This window comes from Crocodylus porosus, unplaced genomic scaffold, assembly GCF_001723895.1.
Source record: "Crocodylus porosus isolate Cpor-Errol unplaced genomic scaffold, CroPor_comp1, whole genome shotgun sequence".
Lineage (NCBI taxonomy): Eukaryota > Metazoa > Chordata > Crocodylia > Crocodylidae > Crocodylus > Crocodylus porosus.
In genome coordinates, this window is record NW_017728910.1 from 4,002,955 (window position 1) to 4,027,962 (window position 25,008).

Sequence of the window (25,008 nt, forward strand, 5' to 3'; positions counted from 1 at the left end):
GGATCTCCCTGTCCCACAGCAGGCATGGGCATCCCACGGGACTGATGAAAGTCCCACGGGACTAATAGATGTGCCATGAATTAGACCAACCCTCCTGACCCAACAGACATTCACCTTGGAGCTCCACTTTGGAGCCATTTCAGCTGAGAAGCTGCATGTCTGCAGATTCTCTCCCTTTGCTCCACCACCTCCCAGCTCTGGGATTGTCTGTATGATGAGAGGGGGCAAGAAGGGAAGGGAGGGAGCTTGGAATGGGGGTGGGTGAATCAGAGCCTCCTCCTGAGATGAGGGCTCTAATACACCCCCACCTACTCCAGAGCAAACTGGTAAACCCCAAGCAGAGCTCCCTTCCCTCCCCCAACCATGTAGACAGCACTGAGAGCAGGGCTGGGCTGCATCAGCCCAGGCATCTGAGCAGACAGAAGTATAGTGAAGGTGCTCCATTTTAGAGTAGCATTGTCAGAACCTTCATATAATGAGGGTTCATTTGTCATGTGACTGGGGACTTTTAATGTGCCTTGAAGCCTTGCACTTCTGTCCGGGCACGGCTATAGAGAGATTTCAAGGGGCCAGTCACACAACAAATGTAACTTCTGTCTCTCAATAATATGTCAATAATCTGCAGTATGGCTAATATCTGTCATGCATTTGTTTTCTCTCCTCTTCCCAGGGGAGAAGTTTGTGTAGTGGAGGGTTTGTTTTGGCATATATGTTGCTACATACATGTAGTTATCTATTCATGTTAGAGAAGGCAAGGGTTAAGGAACTGTGCCTAGCACTTAGACCAGGAGATGATCAAACTTGTGACACTCTTTAGATTTTGGGAGAACTCATTCTACATTTTCAAGCCAGCTCTGAAGGAATCTCCATCTTCTGCACAGAAGAGCTTTAGCTTAACTGTAGAAAGTTCCATTGTGTCTGAGAAGTGAAAACTGTCTTCATCCTGAAAAACTAGTTAATCTTTTAGCTATCCTGGGTGCAGTCCATTGATTGCTTTAAAGATGTGGGCTGTCACTTTCATTTTAATTCAATATTATAAGGGCATCACATAGCACAGCAGGCAGGTTGATGTGTTAGCTGATGTGCTGAAGAGGTGTGCTGCAGAATTCTTTCGTATTGTGGCTTTCCCCTGAGGGCTGGGTTTTATGCTGTAGTCCAGCTGAGAGATAATGAAAGCACAATCAAACAAGACCAGATGACCAGGATGGAAACGAGTCCCTGAACAAATGGAGGTGGCAGAAAGCATTACTCAGAGATGTGTGAGAACCCAGTGTCAGTGAGGAACCTGAAATACTTTTACACTGCATGCTGAATTAACCAGTTGGGGCACATTCCATCAAATAAGACTACAAACACTTCAAAATTCTTTCTTCTGTCCACCAGAATCTCCTCTGCCTGCTTGGGTTCGATGTTTGGGATAGGATTCAATGAGCCAGAAGGTCCCTGGTTGTCCTATGATTCTAACTCCAAACACTTATTCTTCATCTATGATTAGATCCTCTCCATCTTAAAAGACCTTCTTCTTCTATAAAAACCCAGACCATGATTAACTCATCCAGAGAGTGGACAAGCATTTAATTATTTCAGAGTATTAAGTCATACACTCCAAACACTATGGTTGTGTAGGACATCTGGCTTGCTCACTTTTTCTCCCGCTTCAGAATCTGCCTTGTTACTCAGCTGCCATGCCTTGATGTTCAAGCAGTTAAAAAAGAGAAAAGAAAGGAGGTAAGATGTTCATCACAGTCAGTGGTGGGATTTAAGGGCAAGATTTTTCTTCATAGGGCTCTACCTCCCCTACACTCCACCCTTACCACACCTGCCCAAACTTAGGCCTGTGATTTCTGTTGATATCTTGTCCTCACAGTAAACACACTGTGTGGTGTCAGGCTACAGCTCAGTCATTCCTGTCACTTGCCTGCAGGAGATGTCAGTTAGCAGCCCAACCCTTGCCAACCTATTCAAGTAATTTATTATTTTATAATTCACTTGTTAGCCAGTCTCTCACTGTTCTTTTGCCCAATTAATTGGCCCTTTTTATACTACACTAATGGATGAGTTTAGCATCATTCTATTAATTCTTATTTATACTCCATCAAGTAATGAGTTCATCATCACTCAGTTAATTCTTATTTATACTTCATTAATTAGTATGTTTATCAGCACTCACTCCATATTTATAGTTCATGAATGAATGAGTTTATAATCACTCAATTAATCCTTGCTTTATATTTAATCAGTTAATGAGTTAGTCAGGCACCAGTTTATCCCCACTCACTTATCTAAGACAGGTCACTTCATGAGGAGCTCCCTCACCAGTTCCACCCATCAATTAATCAAGTTTAGGGTCACCACATCTAAGCCTTTTGTTTGCCAACTTAACAATTCAGTTAGCCCTTTTTGCAAAAATCCCCAGGGTAGCCTGCCTCATGGAGGGACTTATCCTCTCCCTGCTCGCCATCACCACCGGGACCTGTGTGGCTGCCATTTTCTTCTGCTCCAGTAGATTGTGTCTTGCCCGGCATTCCATCCACCACTCTCACTCTGCTCCTGGCTTCCTTTGCCCCTGGACCAGTGTCTGAGGTTCATGATGCAGCCCATTCTGTTCTGTGCCTCTGCACAGAGTGCACCGTCCTCTCCCTGGAGGCGCTGTGCTTCCCCCTCTCTGGGGAGTGAAGGAGTCTCCTGCTGGCCAGTTGCTCCCTTAAACTTCCCACAGGACTCCCAGTGGTAGTATATGTATATTGCCACATGTGGTGGTATGCAGGTGGGCTGACCACTTCAGGTTTGGCTAGTTTCCAGGGGTAGGCCATTCATCTCTGGCATCTGTGGCATGATTGCTCAGGCTTGAGGTAAGTTTTGTTTGGCTTTGGCCTAGCTGGAAAATATGGATCATAACAGGGTCCAATACCAGTGCCCTGTTACAGGGTGTGACTCTTCATCCTCATAAGTTCAACTCCAATCAATAGTTATGCACATATAAACAGAGGATAATGAGAACAGAATTAGGCCCCAGGAGTTTACAATGCCATCAGGAAAAAGGTGCTGTCCCTTGTTACTTCTGTCTCCCTAGCCTCAATTCACTTGTTTAACTCCTTCATCCATCATTCTTACCTCATAGATCACAAAACCATAGAGATAATTCTTGGACTATACATTTGTGCACTACTTAGGACAATGAGGCCCAACCTGACTGGCCCTACTCACTGTCGCAAAACAAACATTTGATAACAATAACAACAGTTCATGATGATCTATCAGCTTGTATAGGTTTGTAAGCTTGACCCAGTAAGCTTCTGTCCAAGTATGAAAAGCTCATTGATGCTGTTGATCTCACAAGCAGCAAAGGGCCCTCAATGTCAATTTTAGTGAACTGGAAGAGAGGAAGTACATCACTTCAAAAGAAGGGTTAAGCTCCCAGTTTAGGGCCCAACTCAGAGGTGTAGCAGGTCAGTTCTGGACCCATGATGCAGGGGGCAGTGCCAGATGATACGGTACTGATCACAGGAGCATGTTCAGCTGCTGCTGTGACAGTGGGTATTTTTGCACCTTCCCCACAAAGGTGGTGCTTGATGCTGCTGTGTTAGTTACCCCTCACCCCCTCACTTGTGTTAAAATTCAGTTATGCTAAAGGCCCAACTCAGAATTTCTTCCCTTTTTTCCTTCCTCTTTCCAGGGCTGGAAACCTCGCTTGTCCAGGACAACAAAATCCTGCAACTTCAGTGGAAAGTGACTGTGTCTGAGCCAAACCTTAGACTGGCACTTTGTAGAAGGTGCAGTACCCTTTTTAGATTGTCTAGCACAGCTTCTTCAACATTTTGGTTGCAGCAAGATGCAGTCTTGCAAAATTGTCACAAAAATGCTTTACATGGAAAAAGCCTTTAACATGAAAGTGAAGGAAACTAAATTTTAATGATGTTAATGGCTTTATTTTGCTAATTTTTACATTACTTTTATATTATAATCTCTGGAATTATATGCATACATATGGGTGTGCATTACACTCACACATTCCTCTAATTCTAGAGAATATGAGTTTATATACATACACACAAACTCATATTATCTGGAATTTTAATTGCATAAAATTAAACTGATTAAGTTCAAATAAATGAACTCTACAAGTTATTTACATTTGTTGATAAACTACACTTATTAGTTGTTCAAAAAGCCCTTGGTTACATTTATCATTTGACTTGTATAATCTAATTTCATCTGCCAATAGCACAAAATAGAAGTTAATCTGTTGTTAATTTGGAAAAAGAGATATATAAAGGCTGAACTAAATTAACAAGTCTGAATGTGTAATTGAAAGAACATACCACATCAATGCTATTGTAACTGTAACGAGTTAGCGGGAATTTACATATTGTATAGCAACCAGAAGTCTGCACTCCCACGTGATGACAATTTAGGCTTGCTTCTACAATAAACTACACATAGCCATAAATCTTCACCATAACTCTTTCAGTGCAGTTTGACTATGTGGAACTCATTTTCAGATCAGTTTCTTGCATTTTATAGGCTTAGTTCTGCCAGGTACTGAGGATCTGGGGCTTATAGTGAACAATAAGCTGAATATAAGCCAACAGTGTGTCCTTGTGAAGAGGGCTAATGGCACACTAGGCTGCATTAGTAGGGGTGTGCCAGCAGTTCAAGGGAAATGCCAGTTTTGGAGCCCCTACTCCATGGGTGCTCCAGGTCTCAATAACCCACTGAAATAAATTAGCGGGTGCTCAGCATCCATGAGTCACGTCGGACAAGCTGGGTTGAAGAAATCCACTGCCTTTCCTGAACTTGTAGTAGAAATGATATCATTATCTCTAGTACAAATCTTCTTCGAATCTGCTTTGGAAAATATGAAGATTTCATTTAAAAAAGCAGAAGGCAACTGTGGCCACCTGAAACCTGAGACACCACCCCTGCCTTTGTTTCAAGGTAATTTGCATCATCACAGAACCTCACATAGACATGAAGGACTCCATACCAGCTATGAACTGTATGCCCAGAGGAATTTTCTATCTATTGACTCCTCTGTGAAAGCCTATAAAATATGAACTTGCATTTCTACCCAGGAGAATGTTTACAGTCTTTTCTCTGATGCTTTATGAAGGGTGTTTGTGCCTGAAAGCTTGCAATTAAAGAAATTTTTTTTGCAAAAATCTTGTTGGTCTAATAGAAAATATCACCTCTACTATGAGTCTTGACTGCTTTTTCCTCTAGACCAGTACAGCTACAACCTGGATACCTCCCTCATCTGGGTATGCACAGGACTCAGTGCACGAATACCCCCGTACAAAGGCACCCAACAGCAAAAACCGAAGACAGAGCCTATGCCCACTACAGAAAGAATGTGGACAAATTGGAGAGAATCCAGTGGGCAACGAAAATGTTTAGGGGCTTGGGACACATGTCTTCTGAGGAGAGGCTGAGGGAACTGGGCATATTTAGTCTAGAGAAGAGAAAGCAGATGGACTTTAAAAGCAGCTTTCAACTACCTGAAGGGTGGACCCAAGGAGGTTGAAGCCATCATTCTTAGTGGTGGTTGATGGCAGAACAAGGAGCAATGGTCTCAAGTTACAGTGAGGGAAGTTTAGATTATATACTAGGAAAAACTCTCACTAGAAAGGTAGTAAAGCACTAAAACAGCTTATTCAGAGAGGTTGTGAATGCTACATCCTTAGAGAATTTAAAGCCTGGCTAGACAAAGCTTTGGATGGGATGATATAGGTGGTCAAGGTCCTGCTTTGAGCAGGACTAGATGACCTCCTGAGGTCCCTTCCAACCCTATTTTTCTATGATTCTATGACCTCAACATAGAATAGAGTCTATGACTTCATAGAATTTTATGATAGATTCTATGACTTCATTGATTCTGAGCTCATAGATTCTATGATCTCAGAAGATCCAGGAGGGCAGACCTCCATAAATCACTGTTGAAGTCAATGGGGCTATAACACAGTTGCAGGTGAATCCCTCTGCCATGCTTCTCAAAAGAGACAAAAAGTCTGAGTACAGGCAGTCAGCCTGAGGCTGAATCAATTCAATCTTCACAGGTTAGTTTAAACTGCGTAGATTGAACTGATAAACAAGTGAACAGACATTCACTTTTGATTCTGGAAATGCAGTGACATGCCTGCAGTGGGCCAGGCCAGAAGGCAAGGGGAGCTAGAGCATTCCTCCCTGCTGGGCTGGAGGAGACAGCTTGGGCCAAGGCTAGTTTCACACACTATGAGAGGGGGTGTTGTGGGGGAGGTGCAAAGCAGGAAGTGCATGGGCTAACCAGAGGTAACTCTCTCCTAGACTTGGTCTTGGACAAAGGAGACAATCTGGTGAGCAACCTGAATATAGAGGATAGCCTGGGCAACAGCAACCATGAGATCATCATGTTCACTGTCCGCCACAAGGCAGGCAAATCAGCTAGCAGGGTTGAAGTTTTGGGCTTGAAAAAAGTGAATTTCAACAGGCTCAGGGCAATAGCAGGGGAAGTGCTGTGGGACCAGGGACTGACAGTGAAAGGAGTGCATGAACGGTGGTCATGCCTCAAGGACACGATCCCCAAAGCACAAAAGAAAACCATTTCCGTGCAGAGGAAAGGTAGCAAAAGGGCTGGTAAGCCCTCCTGGCTTAATAGGGATATTGTGGTCCTCTTGAAAAAGAAGAAAGAGGCATACAGACAGTGGAAGCTTGGGGCAGTCCTCAAGGAGACCTATACAATGACCTACACTTGTAGGAAGAAGATTAGAAAGGCTAAAGTGGCAGCTGAATTTAAGCTAACAATGAGAATCAAGGACAATAAGAAGTCCTTCTTTGGGTATGTAGGGAACAGGAAGAAAACAAACAGAAGCATGGGGCCACTGCTTAACAACTCAGGACAGATGGTTACCAACACTCAGGAGAAAACTGCACTCCTGAATGACTACTTTGCTTCAGTATTTTACCAGACTAAGGGGAAAATCATGCTATAAGATAAGGTTCAGAAGGGGCATGGTGGGAATGACTGCCTTCCTACCATTGACACTGAGCTGGTGCATGATCAGTTAGAAAAGTTAGATATTTATATGTCAGCAGGACCTAATGAACTTCACCTCAGAGTGCTAAAGGAGTTGGCTGAAGTCATCCTGAGACCTCTGGTGAAACTCTTCCAAAACTTGTGGCACTTGGGGGACATCCCCGAAGACTAGAGGAGGGCCAATGTTGTGCTCTCAAGAAGGGGAGGAGAGAGGACCCAGGCGACTATAGGCCAATTAGCCTAACTTCTATCCAAGGGAAAATCCTGGAAAAAATCATCAAGGAGTCTATGTGTGATGTGATTGCAGAAGGTAGGATTCTGAATGACAGCCAGCATGGCTTCATCATGGGCAGCCCTTGTCTTACCAATCTCATCACGTTCTACAGCCAGGTAACTCGCCACCTGGATAAGAGAAAGGAGGACAACATTGTATACCTAGACTTCCAAAAGACCTTTGATCTGGTATCCCATGACATTCTCAAGGGAAAATTGGAGGATGGCTGGCTTAACTGCTTGACAGCTAGGTGGGTAGGAAACTGGCTGCGGGGTAGGACCCAGAGAGTTCTAATGAACAGATTTGTGTCGTCCTGGTGAGAAGTGGCCAATGGTGTCCCTCAGGGGTCTGTGCTTGGTCCAATGCTTTTCAACATATTTATCAGTGATTTGGATGTGGGAGTAAAGATTACACTGGCCAAGTTCGCAGATGACACCAAGTTATCAGGGAGCATGGTCACATTTGAAAATAGGTTGCAGATACAGACAGACCTAGACAGGTTGGCAAGTTGGGCAGATCGGAACCAGATGAAGCTCAACATTGAGAAGTGTAAAGTGCTCCATTATTACTGGCTCATTGATGCCAAACTGACTAGCACCATGAATGAAAGGAACCTAGGGATAATAATAGGCCATAGTATGAACATGCTATCAGTGCAATGCTGTAGCCAGCAGGGCAAATGCAGTTTGTTACTATAATACTCTGGCATGCATCAAACGATGCATCCCAAGCAAAACCAAGGAAGTGCTTCATCTGCTTTACTCAGCATTGGTGAGAATACAGGTGGAGTACTGCATCCAGTTCTGGGCACCACACTATAACAAGGATGTAGACAAGCTAGACAGAGTCCAGAGGAAAGCCACCCATATGATCAGAGACTTGCAAGGCACGCCATACAAGAAAAAGGCTGAGGGACTTGGGCCTCTTCAGCCTAAAGAAGAGAAGGCTGGGAGGCAGGGGTGATGGATGCCTCTTGAATCGGGGGGGGCACGTGTCCCAAAGGGGGACAATCACACTAACCAGGGGGTTCCCCACGCCTGATCTCATTCACTGTGAAAGCCGCCACACCACTTCCAGAAGCCCCATGGCCACTCGCAGTGGGGGATTGCAGGGGTGGCACTGGTGCTCCCACCTGCCTCCCTGCCACCAGCTAAATGGGGAGTATGGCCTGACAGGGGGTGCACCGGCACTCTCGTGAGGTGCACGTGCACCCACATGCTACCCCTATGCATCACCACTTCTGAGAGGGGACTTGGTAGCAACTTATTGCTACATCAAGGGTGTCCCGGGATGCAAAGGTACTTACCAGCAACTCCTGAGCTGGGGAATGGAGAACAGGAGGTGAAACCCGTGCAGCTCATCAGCTACTTGTTTATTCAGCTGCAGCCAGCCAGTGACACAAGCGCAGAGTGCCAGCCGGCATGAATAAAAATGGCGGCACACGCCACAGGAGCAGGGGAAAAGGGAGAGACGCTGCTTCCAACGCCCTTGCCCCTCGGACAGGCAAGAGCAGCAGAGCACGAGGGGAGAAACATCCCGGACGGGGGTGAGAAGAGACAGGGATGCCGCGGGAGCATCGTTGCAGAGGCGACTGGTAGGGAGACCCAGAATCGCCCCTGTGTTACCACAGAGGATATCCCAGATGAAGGCAGCCAGAGAAGGAGTGCCTATAGGGAAGCCCAGAGAGAGGTGCCTCCGGAGGACATGCTGCCGCTGGACTGTGAGGTACCGGGGAATGGGCAAAGATTGAATGCCTAGGCATGAAGCAGACGGGGCTACTGTAAGGTGTGTGGGGGGGCAATTATAGGGGTGAGACGCCCAGTTTGGGTTGAGCCTTTTTTTCGTGTTTTGTGTTAGGCTTGTCTTTTCCCTGAGTTCTAGGGGAGACCAGGGGACATTAGACCGGTAGTAGGCATAGTCTCGGTTGCAGTGAGGGAAGCTGGCACTCCAATTTTAGTAATAATCCAAGAGCAAGATGACTAACAGCTTGGCAACACCGTAAGGAGGCGTGAGGCCGGGGTGTAGGGGTGGTGGAGCCCCGAGAGTGACCACCGGAGAACCCTGGGCCATGGGCATGGACGACGACTGACCCCAAACACTGGTAACATCAAGTCGTGGCAGGCGGGAACAAGGTCAAGGAGTCGGGCAGAGAACATCCGCTCGGCCAACGGTGGGAACGCCGGCAAGGGGCAACACCAATCCCAAGGCGAAGAGCGGCCCAAGAACAGCTAGTCATGTCCCGGCGGCAACAAAGGGAGTACATCAAGGGCTTTGCAAACAACTGTTCACCAGGGCACCTTTGGGGAAAACCAGGAATAATGGCCACAAACTCCTGGAAGGCCATTTTAGGCTTAACTCTAGGACAAACTTCTTCACAGTCAGGGTGTCCAGACTGTGGAATAAACCCACCTCAGAAGTGGTGTAATCACCTACCCCAGAGATCTTCTAGAGGAGACTGGATGGTCACCTCACTGGGGTCACCCAACCCCAGTTGTCTTTCCTGCCCAGTGCAGGGGGGCTGGACCCGATAATCTTGCAAGGTCCCTTCCAGCCCCTTACAATTTATAAAATCCTGGGATGCTGGGGGATCGTGAATTAACTTTAATGTGGTGGGGATCTGGGACAGAAATTCAATAAACTGATTTAACCTAAATCAGTTAAGTCTGACTACATCCAACCAAGTTTAGCTTAGAAATGATTTAGCCATTCTGAAAGCGGTTTATGTGCACTGAATTTCTGTTGTGTTACCAATCCAAACCAGTTTCCAGTCACTTATACTGGTTTATGTGTAATTTCTGTCCCTAGTCAAAGAGAGGATGAAAGAATGCAATTACTAGGTAGGAATGAAAAATAGGAGAAACAGTAGTCTAGGATCAGAATAGATGGGTGTTGGGGGGAGAGAGAAGGAATCACTTTTAGGCTATTAGGTTTATTTTAACTACTTCACACCCTGTGTATAATTGCAATGTGCTGACAATTGTCTTCTCGCTGTGCTGTTGCTGGGGAGAAGAACCAAGAAGTTCTTTTGAGGCCTGGCTTCTCTGGATACAACAATCAATTAAATTAAAAGACAAAAATAAACTTTCCAGAAAGCAGTACATAGCACCATGTGACAGATCAGATTCTAGAAGCCTCCAGGATGCAGTTTGTTGCTATAACTGTTCCCTGAATTTTGGGGAAGCTATTCACAGGCTCCAAGAAAAGGATTTTGGCTTCAGTGTCCCCCTTCTGCCTCTTGTGAATAAAATGGAATCATTTCCCTGCCCCTGAACGATAGCCCAAATGCAGTCCTGTGTCTACTGGAATAATTATACTGGGAACATTCAGTTAAGACTCAAAAGCCTAAAAAGTTATAAGATGAACCCTAAAATACAGTGGGTCATCTCTGCTTTTAGAGGACCAGCTGTTGGTAACTGTTGTAACTTCGTGGATGTAGGTCTACAGATGTATACTAACTAAAGACCTGGCCCTATACAGAATGTATAATGAAAATGCACACACAGTGTAAACTGGCCGCTCAGTCAATGGCATTGTGACAGAAAAACACTAAAGCTATTGCTTCATTATAATTACAACACACCCCCTCATTTTGGTGGGAGTCAGACAGCCAAAGACTCCTTGAAAAATGCTATGGGTGGCTGGATACTAAGTGCTCCTGATAAATGGGGCAGGATTGTGGATACTGTAGACTGAAAGGACTTCTGAGTCCACCCCCTGCATATGCAGGGGGAACACAGTATTGTGTTTTGATGGAAAGGACCACGTGTGGGCAGCTCAGGAATGGAGCTGACATGGTAAATAACGATTGCAAAGCAGTCGATCTGCAAAATAGTCAAGCTTATTCAGTGGGGTGGGGAAGACGGGAGGAAGCATATCTTTTCTTGTAAAAAGATAGCTACAACTTCCCCTCCTTTTAGGACAGATTGACTCAACAGCGTGAGCCAGGAGTGTTTTGTTTCACTGCTCTCTTTTGAGCAGTGCTGTCATTTCACTGTATTATGCATTCCACTTAGGAGAAAGAGAAGGTCAAAGTGTCAGAAATAGCTAAGACAAGTATAATAGAATGGCTAGCAGACTACTTGCTTGCCTTTTCCTTGTCAGATGGACCCTCTGCTCCTAAATAAAGCTAAAACAAAGCTAATGCTAATTTTTATTGGTTATTTTTATATTTTAGTTCTAATTTGAAAGCAATAAAAGATATTCATTTACCCACTATAATGACCCATTGTGACATTGTATCATCCTAAATATCAAAATCATCTGTTTGCCTTGCTTGATTTTGCATAACTTATCCTATCATTAAACTGAAATTTAAAAGCACAAAAGGTCATCAGTAACTTCCAGAGTGAAGAAAAAGTTCAATCTTATTTTGTCACTTTCTTGACCAACTTGCTTCAGCTTGTTTGATTTTACATTCAGCAATTTCCATAAATATGAAAAAAATAGAAATAAAATACCAACCTTCCTGTCTGCCTTTCAGTACAGGAAATGCTGTAACTGCAAAGACAATGCCATCTGCTGGGTGCATGTGAGATATACCACTCTGAAAAATAATAATGTGTCCAAAACACAGAGCATCACCAAGTGGCAAACTGGCAAATGTTATAGGAATTATAGAAATAATGAAACCTGCAAAGCAAGCTGCACACTTTAATTGGCTATGAGTTTTACGTAACAAATCACATAGAGCAAATATTGGAATACTTATGTTAAACAACTTAATGGCTCTGTCTACTTCAAAATGAAATGTGGTCTTATGAAAAAAAGAGTGTAGTACAACTAAGAGTTGCCCTGGGAGTAATGCAATTGCGATCACCCTGCTTTGGACAGCTATGTAGGCAGGCACTCAACAACACCAAGATTTGACTTTCAGTACAAAGATGTGGGCCTCTTTGTGCCTCTGAAAATCTCCCTCTCCCTCCACAACTTTGAATGAGCTGCTTAAGAGCTGATCTCCTAAGTGCACATATCTTTGCTTGGAGTCTTTAAAGTGAAAATAAGTGTCTGTTTCAAAGATATGTTTCTGGGAGAAATTCTGTGATCAAAATACACACAGACAATCCCCTGTAGCTTTGGAATATGTGAATCTGAGAGCCCCCTGGCTTCTCCTTCTTCCTTTGAGGCCCCAGAGAGAACAGACTGTCCGTGCAACCTCCAACATGCTCATAACATGCAGTTCTCCATTAAAACAGTGCTTATCCACAAATTTTATGTTTTAGGGCTTCAGCCAGTCATCTGCAGCGCTCAGGAAGGAAACTGACACAAAAATGGCCAGCTTCATACTGTCTAATTTTCCTCCAGGAGGCACAGAAGGGCAAGACGACTTGCCCAACATCACTCAGAAAACTTGCGAGAATGCCAGGAACAGACTCCTTACCTTTTGCATGCATTGCTCTATCCACTAGCCAAGACTGCATCTTATTCAAGCCAATGAGAGTTTTATCTCAAACTTGCTTGGGAGCAGATTAAAACCCTTTACCTCAATCTGCCTTAGATTTGTCTTGTGGGCAATAGCTGTAAGGTTAAGCTATATTTTCAAGAAAGTTTATGGGCCAAGCTACACAAGGTACTTCAGAACTCTACAGGCTTCCAGCTTGATGAATATTGCTACCTCAAGTACTGTTAAAATATTTCAATAGCCCTGGGTTTCAGAGGCCATTGCGGGGGTGAGTGCAGTTATTAACATTTTTTTTTTGTTTGTTTTTTTCAGATCTTGGTAAGATGGGTTGGCTAGGCAATGCACAAACTCATATGGAGACACAATCTATAGTTCCAGTGGGGCTCTATAAAAGTGCAAAAATGCATTTAAATAGTCCCAGTTACAAGATTAGGAGCCAGATAGTGAATGATGTGATGCAGCGTGCTGGTATTCTGCGAGGTTCCAAAGAAATAAGAACACGTTCTGATTTGACATGTCTAGGGCATACCACAAATCCTCCTAACTCCTCTCCTGTTCCACCCAACCCCTCTCTCTCTCACACACACACACTTGTGCACATGCACACATATGCAAACACAAAGCAGTAATTATTCTGCCTTTCTGTTGAGAATCTGAATTTCCACCACTTACATTTTATTAGAGTTCTGAGCAGGGTTAAGTGTACGGAGGAAAAGATCATAGAGAAGACTGTGGGCATGAAACTAAATGTTTTTCATTGGGGAGGGGGAAAAGAGGAGGGAGACGGACCAAATTAGCTTGATTCGACTCTGATTAAAAATCGCTGTAAATTCTATTTTGTGCCTTCATTAGTCAATGGGCAAAGAGGAACTTACCTTTGAGGTTTTATTTGATTAGAATAACATCCATGGAAACATAGTGGGATCTAAAATCAGGCACAAGGCCAGAATAACATCTTTAAAACAAAATTATGAATTTGCCAATTCTATTTACCTCACAGGGGTTCCTTTAAGAAAAGTAAGTCAGACAAATATGCTAACATCTAACTCTATTTTGATGCTATCAAACTAACCCTAAAATCCACTCCAAGCAACTGTTTCAACCCAACTGATATGGACAACAGCATTACATTGAGACAGCAAGTTGAATGTCAGCTGGTCTCTTACTGTGAGTACTACTTGTATTATACATCTGATCTTGGTTTGCCCTTGGAAATCCCAGTAAATGAGTGCATATGTGAAATGAGTAGAAGCTATGCTAAAAAGAACCCAAAGCCATTTCTAGCTATCAGAAATATTCAGAAAGTCACAGGTTGTGTTACTTGTGTTACATCATCTGCCGTGCCAATGGCATCTAAGGCCAAGCAAACCTTTCAAGCAAAGTATGCACTGCTGTCATGGAAGGCTTATCCATGGGCTTGTAAGCAGACAGGATTACAAACTGGTATTTTGAGGATGATGGTAATTTATGTCCTAAAGCACTTGGGTAACATCAGGGCACAATTCATAACCATCAAAAAGCACCATTGTACTGTGGAGGTGTTCCTACAGTAGGGTTTCCAGTGCATTGGCAACCAAACCAGAAGCAATGTTTTAAAAGAAAACCTGGTATTGGAAGTTGGTGACAAGTAACATCTATGAGTATGAATTTCTCTAGTTGTTCAAAACTTTGTGGACTAAATTAAGGGCCCACTCCAATATTGTTATTTAGCCAGGAGCCACTGAGACCTTGTATCTAGCCACTCTTAGAAACAAAAGTAACTACTGACTTCAGAGGGGTCTTGCCTAAAATCAGCACTTGCCATGAGTAAGAAATCAGCTAAAATCAGCACGGAACCCAAATGTAGCTACTCCAAATAAAATAAATAGATATTTCCTCCCTAAGTTTTTAGACACACCTGATATTTCCACCCCACACTTTGGGGTGATCCCCAGGACTCTATCATCATGCCTTCCTCCATGCATCTCTGTTGCCCCAGGGTAAGATTCTTACTGCCATTCTGGGTCTTGCTCCTTACAATGTGTGCCCTTTCTACCCTAGAGTGCCAACCCTTCATGAATGCCCTGGAGCCTCCAGGAGTTATATAAATCTCCAGGAGACTGCTGAGAGTCACCTGGGAGATAAATGATAGGGCATTCATTAAAATAAATGTTTTCGATCCGAGCCTTCAAGAGGGCGAGAAGCGATGTTGAATCTGATCTATACAACAGCCCAGTGGGCTTTTAAAATGCAATAATAGTGTGCATTTGCCTTCCTGATGCGAAGTCTATGCACTGTAATCTGTAACTAATATATGCAAGCACATGGGCATGTTGGCATTGTGTGTCGTGGGCATGTTGGCATTCCAGAAACCTTCTGGAGTAGATTCCAACAGAGCTGGCAACCCTGTTCTACCCCCCTACACATATTTGAAATTGAAAGTCTGTTTTTATCCCGTGTTAAGCAGACAGCATTGGCTATTTGAGTTCTGTATGTTCAGAGAAGCCTTGCATCTAGATGGATCTAATTGTTCCTTGATTTTTATAGAAACTTATGCTCCTGGTAAACAAATGTCTCCAGAAGGTGTTCTGAGGAATTCAGCTTCCAAGCTTGAGTGACTATTACCGTCAGGACTTTCTCAGAAAGATGAGAGGAGGTGTTCATGGGAAAGCCTTCCAATACCTCTCCCCTGAGATGTCAGGGAAGAGGGAAATGTAGCTAGACTAAGAATTCCTCTATATCAGGTGGCAAATTGAAGCATCATCAAAAATCTTGTAAAGTAGAGTGGGGACAAGGTGATGTTACAAAGCCCCTTCTTACCACTACAGTCCTCTTCAAAACAATGTTCAGTGGAATAACACAACAGCTTTCCTCACCTACCACTTTCTAGCATTTTCAGAAGCACTTTATCACCTGACACTTCCCTCTTCCTATCTAGTGAATATGAGATAGCTTCCACAGCTGCATGCAAGCGTGATGATGTCACTGTGTTGGTACACATGGGTAGGGAGTACCAACACATTTTTATATATTCTCCTTGTTGAACACTACCAAGTAAGTAGTGACTTGAAATGCAAACTCAAGCCACTTCCTCCCTTTAGTGGCTTGGGCACCACCCACAAGATGCTAACAAAGTATCAAACTGAAGTACAGAAAGCACTTGATCCCTCAAGAGTGGTGGCTATAATTAGTAGATGGACACCAATAACTTGTTACATAAAGTTGTAATACATTCTTTAATGCATTAGTGCCTTGCATTTTTAGTGTTGATAAAGATCTGTGATTAATGCAACTAGTGCATCTACTGTGTATGCTTTCCCACATAGCTATGCCTCACTCCCAGCCTGCTATTCAATACACAGGTTCTCATCATCGCAATGCCTGAGCTAAAATTGGTGATGGTTTAGTAACGTACATAAATAGGCCCTAGGATGAGAGTTATTACCTGCTACGAAAGGTCATTTTCTTCTCTCCTTGTGCATATAGTTTTATTGTTTTTAGTGGAACTACTTATATTAAGGCCTAGTCTAACTCCCATTTGAGTCAGGTCCCATTTATTTTAATTAGTGGGATAATAAGTGAATTAACTTGATAATGAGTGAGATGTAAAACATGGCCCTAGAACTAGTCTTCTGTGTCAAATGGTCAATGGTTATTTTGACATCTATCAGTGAAGAATAACTTAAGTTTTTTAATTTTATAAGAACCAAGTCATATTTACACTAGCAAGCCACATATAGAATGCTTAGCATATCAATATAGCAGATTTTTCTTTCTATCTTTTATCTTCCAATGGACTGTTGGATTTTTTGGTATCTGGGCCTTTCAATATATGGATTTTTATTATTTTGGATAATAAGATTTAAAAAAAACAAAATAAGATTTTGTTTCAGAAAATTTATTTAGAACTTATGTATCAGAGTTTAAGGAGCTATTTCCATTATAGTTTGATTCCTGTTTTTTTAATAACAAAAAATTAACAATGACCAATCTATTTGCTAGGTATAGCTTACATCCCATGTAATTTGCTTTACCATATATCACAATATATAGGTTTATTTGTTGATCTCTAGTTCCAGCTGGAACTGTGTGTTTATAATTAAAAATAAAGATTCTGTTTACAAAATGCAAAAAATTGAAGATGACAGCAATTTTTGGTTTGGAGGACAGGTGGACCTATGATCGGATTCCTGAAGTACATAAAGATTAGAAAAATGGCAGGATGAGTCTTCTCATCTCTAATGAGCATCACTCATTTACATTGGACAAAGTCCATATTCAATCCTACATTGTGATATTAAAATACATGTACAGCACACAGTTTAACGACTAGAGATTTCCATTTAAACTTCTGGGTTCTTCTAATCGACATCATTGCAAAATTTTCTTTCCTGTGGGAGAAAAAAAATGTATTAGTTAAAAGGTAGCAATGTAAACTTCAGTAAGTGTTAACTGTATATATGTACATATAGTGTACAAATCACTTACTTGTAATCAAGAGAAGACAATGTACACCATTAATGCACAACCAATTATCCAGCCAACCACAAGAAGTGCAGGTATAACAAAACGTGAGTATTGATTTTCTGCTGAAGAGAGAGAATATAGATTTTTATTCAGAGAAGGGCATAGTAAAGGCACATTATACTAATTCTAAAATCCATGAACTTAAACATGAAAAACTATCGTTATCTTGAAACAAACAACAGTGTTCTGAGACAACAAGCTAGCATTAGTATTATCATCATCACCATTATTGCTGTACAAATCTCTCACTACTATCAAGAGAAAACAGTGTACAACCATTAATGTACAACCATTAGACTCACCATATCTTAGCTGGCCTAACTACAAAGGTGCATAGCAAAAGCAGAGACAGAACTTTAGTTTCTATTGTCCAGCAGGTATAAGGATAGCTCAAGGAGAGGGTACAGAACTATGGTCCTCCCTTTTATCAGCATGGGCTAAAAGAGCTTTACTCGCACAAGCTCTCCCAGAAGAGACAATCCCCCTCCTGCATACATACCTTCTGGCATTCCTATTGCGTTGGCACCACTAAACTGAAAATATGATGGTTCTTCAGCATCACATTTGTGCCCAAAGGCTCCAAGCAGGATGTCAAGAACATATTCTCAGTGTATGCTCATACTGTAGGCTAGTCTGGCCACTCAGGCACTGCATAGTATGAGGTCACATCACCAAAAGATGGTTCACCATGGTATTACCCTCAAGGACTCACTACCCTTCTCTGAGCTTCCTGGAGTCCAGTGTGCACATGGAGCCTGAACCATCTTTTAGCCAAATGTGAAGGCAATATACTGTGGTGAGGGCTGTGGTGGCTACCCATTAATGTCATCTTACTTACAGGTCTGTTTCCAAATAAAACGAGAGATAGCATACAGGATACATGGGGAAATTGTGTGTGTGATGCGGCACACAATTTCTTGCCATTCAATTGACAGGAATATGCCACCAGTTTGGCTGCTCTGGTCCAATCTGATCCAAAACAATGTGACAGCTTTTCTATGCTAGCTGCTAGTACATGGACAAGTTAATTGCAAGCCTAAGAGATTTTTAATTTCTTTCTAGGATGATGCTTCTACATGAAGATTTTCATAAAGCAAAGTAGGACTAGAAAAAAGAAAAACAATGTGAATATCTGTTTCTGTTCATCAGAATTTCAATAAATATTTTCCAACCGAGTCCAGTAAACTGCAAGCCTGTACTGCAGAAGCTTGCTAAGAAAGTATGACATCAGCAGCTGTACTCTGAGCTTAGGGTGAGCTCATTTTAATTCTCTTTCACCAGAGAAACTTCCTTTGCCAATGAAAAACACTGGAAACCTTTGATGGGTTAATTAATAGCATATGGCCATGCCAAACATTTTATGAATCAAAAACTGACAGCCTTTGAGACATACTCTGTAGTTTAGTATTTCTTCCACTATATTATTAAAGCTACATAACAGAGAGAAAGAGAGAGAGAGAGAAATCAAGGCTCAAAAACTATTATACCTTTATCTAAAATACAGAACAGAATGACAAATATATATAAATAACCACATAGACCAAATATACAATTCAGCTACAGGATTCTGATTACACCATCCCACAGGGGAATTCAAAAACCATGTTTTCCTTCATAGATACTGGGTCACATTTGATCTTTTTTAAGGGGGAGACACTTCAGGGAATGATTTCTCTTTGCCTACCATATTTCTTAAAGGGCGTATTACAAATGAAGGGCTAGAGTCTGCAGGGGCACGAATGAGAGTTTTAACAGAGCACATTGGTGACTTGCCAGTGGGGCTGCAAAGCATGGTGCTTTGTTGCTAGAAGTCCAAATTAGATGAAGTAAGAAAGATAATAGCAGCAGACTTTGTGAGCTGGTTGGTCAGAAACAACTCTGTGCCGGTCATTTGTCATGAAGCACAAAGCAGCTGGCTGCAAGGAGTAATGTTTCACAGAAATCATTGGAAGTATGTGTTTCATAGTTTCATAGAAGTTAAGGCCAGAAGAGACCATTAGATCCTCTGTCTGACCTCTTGTGTACCAGAAGCCATTAAGTTTTGAACTCATACACTTAATATTATAACACTTGAGCGTTGCAATCATCAGGAGAGGAAACTGGACAGCAAAGGTGGCGAGAACAGGAGAGACTAAGTTGTCACCAATGCTAAGGGCCCCAGCATAAGTAACATATGACCATGCCAAATATTTTCTGAACCAATGGACAGACTTTGAGACATACTCTACAGTTATATATATCCTAACAGACAAACTCTCTGCAGAGAGCAATGTAAAAAAACCTTAAAAGTCTCTGCCAATTTGACATGGGGGGAAAATTCCATCCTGACCCCAAATCTCCAAATCTTAAACTTTAATATGACCTTGCGCCCATGAGTAAGACTCCAGTTAGGCATCTATAAAGGGGATTCTCTGGGCCACCATATTAAGTGTCCTGTTTCTCCACCATGGCCAATTACTAAAGCTTTAAAGGAAAGTGGCAGGGGAGGGGGAAAAAACTGTATATTTTTGGCAGCTGCGTATTGGAGGTAAACATTTCTCTCTGCCCTTAGTGTGAGTGACTGAAGCCTCCAAACATGGTATTTGATTATAAATAGCTGTTTCGAGGCAGACCTGCCAGTGCTATGAGCATGCTGAGGCAATCCTAGCTTCCCCCAGGTCCACAAGGGAAGGGGACAAACAAGTGGAAGAACAATTTAAGTGCAGCTCTCAGCATTCCCCTGGAAGTGATCCAAGCTCCAAAGCCGATGGAAACATTTCTGTAGACTTCAGGAGACTTTGGATCAAGAATGTGGTGAACAGCAAGAGCAACTCAAAATTTTGCCATGTCCCCCATGAGCCAGTCAGCATCCGCACTCCTGGTATGTTTTATCTTTGCCCCATTGCACTTGTTTTTCCTCTTCCTCAATGCACTCTGAGGGTGGGAAGAGAGGGAGGAGCCCCATGCATTTTTTTTCTCACTACATGGAAGCTCTTCTATGCACATGATGTGTAAACACTATGTGCTTTGATCTCTATAGTTCAGCAGCTTGGAAGAGCCCAGTCCTGCAGTGCTCCTTCCTAAACGTCATTCTAGGGAAGCCAAGGATCCCTCAAGTACAAAATATCTGAAGGAGTAAGGGTCTACAGGCTACAAGGATCACTGAGAAAACTGCAATGTATAATCTAGGCCAGGGGTCAGCAACCTTTTTTTACATGTCATGGGCCAGAACAAGACAGTTCTGGTCCAATACAGGCCAGGTGGGTTTGGGGAAGATTAGTAGCAGAAGTGCTTTCCGGGGACCAAGCAGCTGGCAGCTGTGCCTCCACCACTTTCCCCAGTCCCTTGCTCCCCAGTTGCAGCGCAGTCACAACTTCCAGCCAGCAGGGAGCTGCACCAAGACCAGATATCTGCGAATTGTGTCCACACTGCCACTGCTTCTTCCTGATCCCCCTGTGCTTGGCTGTAGCACTGGCACAGCTTGAAGCTACCCAGCCCCAGTGCAGCTTCCTACTGACGGAAAGCTGCTCTCATGCCCCAGCTTGGTAGAAGGGGCTGGGAGAAAGTGCCAGCAGCATGGGTACAGGGAAAGCCCTCTGCTACTAACTCAATGCTGAAACCACGCAGCCCATTTCAGACTGAAGCCAGGAGGGCAGGTAGAAGTGAGAGCAATCTGGGTGCAGCTGGAATCTACCCAGCCCCAGTGTGGGCACAAGCAGAGCCCTCTGGCTCTGTGATCCTGATCCAATGGCTCTGTGGGCCTGATCTGGCCTGTGGGCCACATGCTGCCAACCCCTGCTTTAGACAGCTGGTCACTCACTCAGATTCCTCCTTTAATCCAGAGGTTTATACAGGTTCAGATAAAACTCCCACTGACACAGGATTACGACTAGGGTCTCAGAGAATTCCCAGTACCCCTGAGATGTCTGAGTCTGAACTGGGTTTATGCGGGTTAGTAACGCAATCACAAAAAGCCTCCATTTTACTTTAGACCAACAGCAACGGGCATGGCAGGGGCAGAGACCAATTCTCCTGTTGCCCAGGTTGTTGTTCTGTCTCTTATGTTCCCTTCACTAAATACCTCAAGCAGACTCTCCATATTTCATTTAAGGCAACAGATTGTTTCATATTCTAAGCTGTGAAGGGTGTGTGTATATCCACCCAGCCACCCAAATAACTAAACTACTCTCTGGCCACTAGTCTGGATATTTCACTACTTCATGGGTAGCCTGTGGTTGGAATGTGAGACCCCATATAGAGGAGTGTGTTTGATGTCCTACTTTTCTCTGGGTAGTCAGCTGGCTTTTTGGCCTGGGTCAGAGTAAAAGAAGCCATACCCTATCCTGTCCATGGCTGCTCTGGGGTGCTGTGTACCTACAGAGCGCAATAAGGGAGCAATCATTGTGCCCCAGTCTCTTGGTGTTGCCCCTTTTTGTGCCTCCTTGTAATCATCTGCCATACTATAACCCATACATGAAAGGCATAAATGCTTCTAAAATCTAGCACTTCCTTGGGATGACAGGCCTCAGAAGGTTTATTCCAAAAGAATTCTGAAAAACAAACTACCATATGTGTTCTGGGACAATACTGTGAGAGGTTAAGAACATGTGCATAACTCAGGAACTATAATCAGCCTGTCCTTCCCCTACCCAGAAGATGCATGTACTTACTATTATATATCCTGGATTTTTTTTGCTACTCTTGTAATATATGGGATTTATATTATTTGTTTGGTGGGGGGGGAGGGGACTTGGGGTTTTTATCAATTTGAATTTAAATTTCTTGGTAAGAAATTGTCAAAGAGCCATAAGGGAATGCCATTCTTACAAGGAAATAATACGGTAGACAAAGAATTTCTGATTAAAGCAGAAAGTCACAACAATTAAAGATAGATATCTGGTTGGTGGAAAAGTATTATTCTAAGAAAAAGAAATGCTCCCTCTAGAAAATGATCAGCAGAAACAAAATAATCCATCTGCTGACAGTTAGCTCAGACTGAACTGACTGCTTGGTAGAGGCATCAAGATTGCATGGTGTCAATAAAATGATTAAACAGTTTATCACTGTGTAGTCATACATAGTTAGAATGATGATAACATAAATCTGCTTAAAAGGCTCTGTTGGTGGTGGTGTGGCTGAGAGGCATAACTTTATATTTTGGCAGCTAGGGCAGCATCAGGGGCTGCTGCTGCTTTGGCACAAGCTCCCACAATATGGGCTGTAGCATCAGCACAGGCTCTGTGGTGGCAGCCATTCTGGTGCCACCTCTAGATCTGCACCTGAGATTGGTGCCCCAGTTGCCCCCACCCAGCTTATGCTACCAGTGATGATGATAAACCATCTCCCATACATGCCTAGATGTCACAAACTCAAGCTGTCTACTGCCCAGATGCTAAGTCTCATGGACAATGTTATTGAAGATACTCTGTGCATTACTGATAAATAATTTTACCAACAAACTTGATATAGCAGGGACTCTGGGACTGATTGCAATCAGCCATCTTCACATTTTAAAATCATTACATTCCTCACTTTTTCATTTAAGCAAAGTTGCCTCCCAATTTACTGTCTGCTGCCCTCAATACTTAAGGACTGAAAGCCCTTATTGAAGAAATCCTATTCAGCTTGTAGTGCAGGACTCAGGACTTCGGGAAAAGACATACCTCTATCCTTGCTGAAAAGAAAGCAGCAAGGTCTAGATGAAAAGGCATCATGCTGAAAATTTGGAACCGGGAAGATTCCAGTATTTTACAGGAAACCTTAACTAAATCACTTTTTCCTTCATTTCTTTATTGCAAAATGGAGCTATGAATATTAATTCCCTACCAATGCAAAGTATTTTGATCTCTGGAGCAAAATGACTAATCATTATTACTAATTGTTCATAACAGATGGAAATAAAAAGTGTCATTCACCATGCAGATGTATTCAAGATTAGCAGTTTTCTCTGTGCTCGATAACTATAGTAATAGCAAAAAATACTTTGATTAGTTTTTACTGGCTATATTTGTATTATATACTTTCATAACATAAACAGCATATTATTAAACATTGTTATTTATGAGTAAAAAAAATAACCTAAGTAACTATATGTGCCAACCAAATTCTAGATCCATAGTTAACTTTCTACTTTTCAGCCAAAGCTCTTGAGAATGGTGTAAAATACAAGCAACTGTGCACAAAAAATGCACTTTTCCCATTTTGTTTCTTAAAGGCAATCAGTGAAAAATTCATTCATGATTTCTCTATTCTCTGCCACTGAATCTACACTGCTGTACTGTAGATCATATCAGACACAAAAAGAGTTTTACTCTGCCTTTGTGACTACAGCCTGAGATTAGGGAATTTATTTGTATATCAAATACATTATTCAGCATGATCATACCAGTTTAATTGTGTGACAGGGATCCAATTAACATAAAGAAGCACACATCTAGTTAAGTAGCTTGCTATGACAGGTTATTCAAAAACAAAAAAAAAATGTGAATAGCTAAAAAAGACCAAAAGAAAAATGTTTTCTTTTTAATGAGTTTACTACACTGCATCTGTGATACACTTGCTATATAGTCCTTTTCAGCTTCAACCTGTAGAGCCAGTAAGCTTTCCATTCTGTCATGCTGAGAAGAAAATAAATAAGAGAACACAGAGAGAGAAATATGATTATCAAAATTGCAAAAACAGGTAAAAAAAATATTCAGAAGCAGGATGGAAACCCAAATCTGCTTTATTTCTCTAGCTGAACTAATTTTCAAGCTGGCATTGCCTTTTATTGAGAAGGGAAATATGCTGTGCATTGGACAGAAATTAGTATTTTAGGATTAACAAAATATCTTCAGGCTACATTGTTATATTTTGTAAATATACATCATTCTACAATAATGTTTAGTGGTGCTTCTTACCTGGCTCTGCCATTCCTTCCCAGCTGAATTTATGGACAAGTTTAAAGGTTTGCTTCTGTAGTTGTTGCTGTGAGCTTAAGGGATGCTTTAAATAGAGCAATATTTGGAATGTATGCAGCTGCTTTGCTTGCTGATGCCAGTTTTCTGCTATATGCATTCAATTGTTTGAAAAGACAGGAGTTCAGGGTCTTACCACTTGCTATTCTTGTAGTAAAAGAAAGCTCAGTAGACAGAGGTCATTTTTTTCAAAGGACAATGAAACAAGGACTGATGTCTGTTTTATGGGATATTTTAACAGCTGTGAAATATTGTATGATAAATGTTGCCATTTCATTGTGAAATATTCATGTGCACCAGTTTATTTATAGCACAACTAGGATCCAGCTTGCTGCTGAGTGCCCAGGCCTTTTTTAGTCCATTCACTGATAAGAAAACAAGCAAGCACTTGTTCAATCATATCAGCCTGCACTTTTTTATTATTCAACTACATTATGTATATGGACATTAATAGCAACCATTTCCCTAGCATCAGCAGTGACTTGGGATTGCACTGGACAGAGTTGGAGTGTTTGTAACTGCCTCTAAAAGTTTACAGTCATGATCCTCTCTTTTTACTATGTAAGTAAGTGAATGCAGTTGGGCCACTCAGAGGTGTAAGGTTAAAAAAGAAAGGTTTGGTCATAAATATAAACACATGCAGCTCAATAAAATAATTAAGAGCTGCATATTTTACTACTTCAGGGGGAAACACATGAATTGTTGCTATCTCCATACCAAAAATAGTTAGCTACATGGATAGTATGAAGGAGAAAAATCCACACAAAAGTCACTAGGACATGTTTCTGCCCATTGCATTTTCATTAATACAGATGAAGGATCTGTTCAGAGATCATTAGATAGATAAAACCCAGGAGAGTTTATTCAGAACTGGACACATGTG

At 42.3% G+C, this 25,008-nt stretch overlaps 2 long non-coding RNA genes across 2 annotated transcripts; one reads left to right on the forward strand and one right to left on the reverse strand.

The window, feature by feature from the left end:
- Positions 1-13,826: 13,826 nt before the first annotated feature.
- On the forward strand, positions 13,827-17,006 carry LOC109308362. The gene is made up of 2 exons (XR_002100588.1): positions 13,827-14,834; positions 14,865-17,006. It is a non-coding gene; the product is annotated as an uncharacterized LOC109308362 (long non-coding RNA).
- LOC109308361 lies at positions 16,556-24,370 on the reverse strand. The gene is made up of 3 exons (XR_002100587.1): positions 24,069-24,370; positions 17,152-17,252; positions 16,556-17,054 (listed from the first exon to the last, which is right to left on the reverse strand). It is a non-coding gene; the product is annotated as an uncharacterized LOC109308361 (long non-coding RNA).
- Positions 24,371-25,008: the final 638 nt, after the last annotated feature.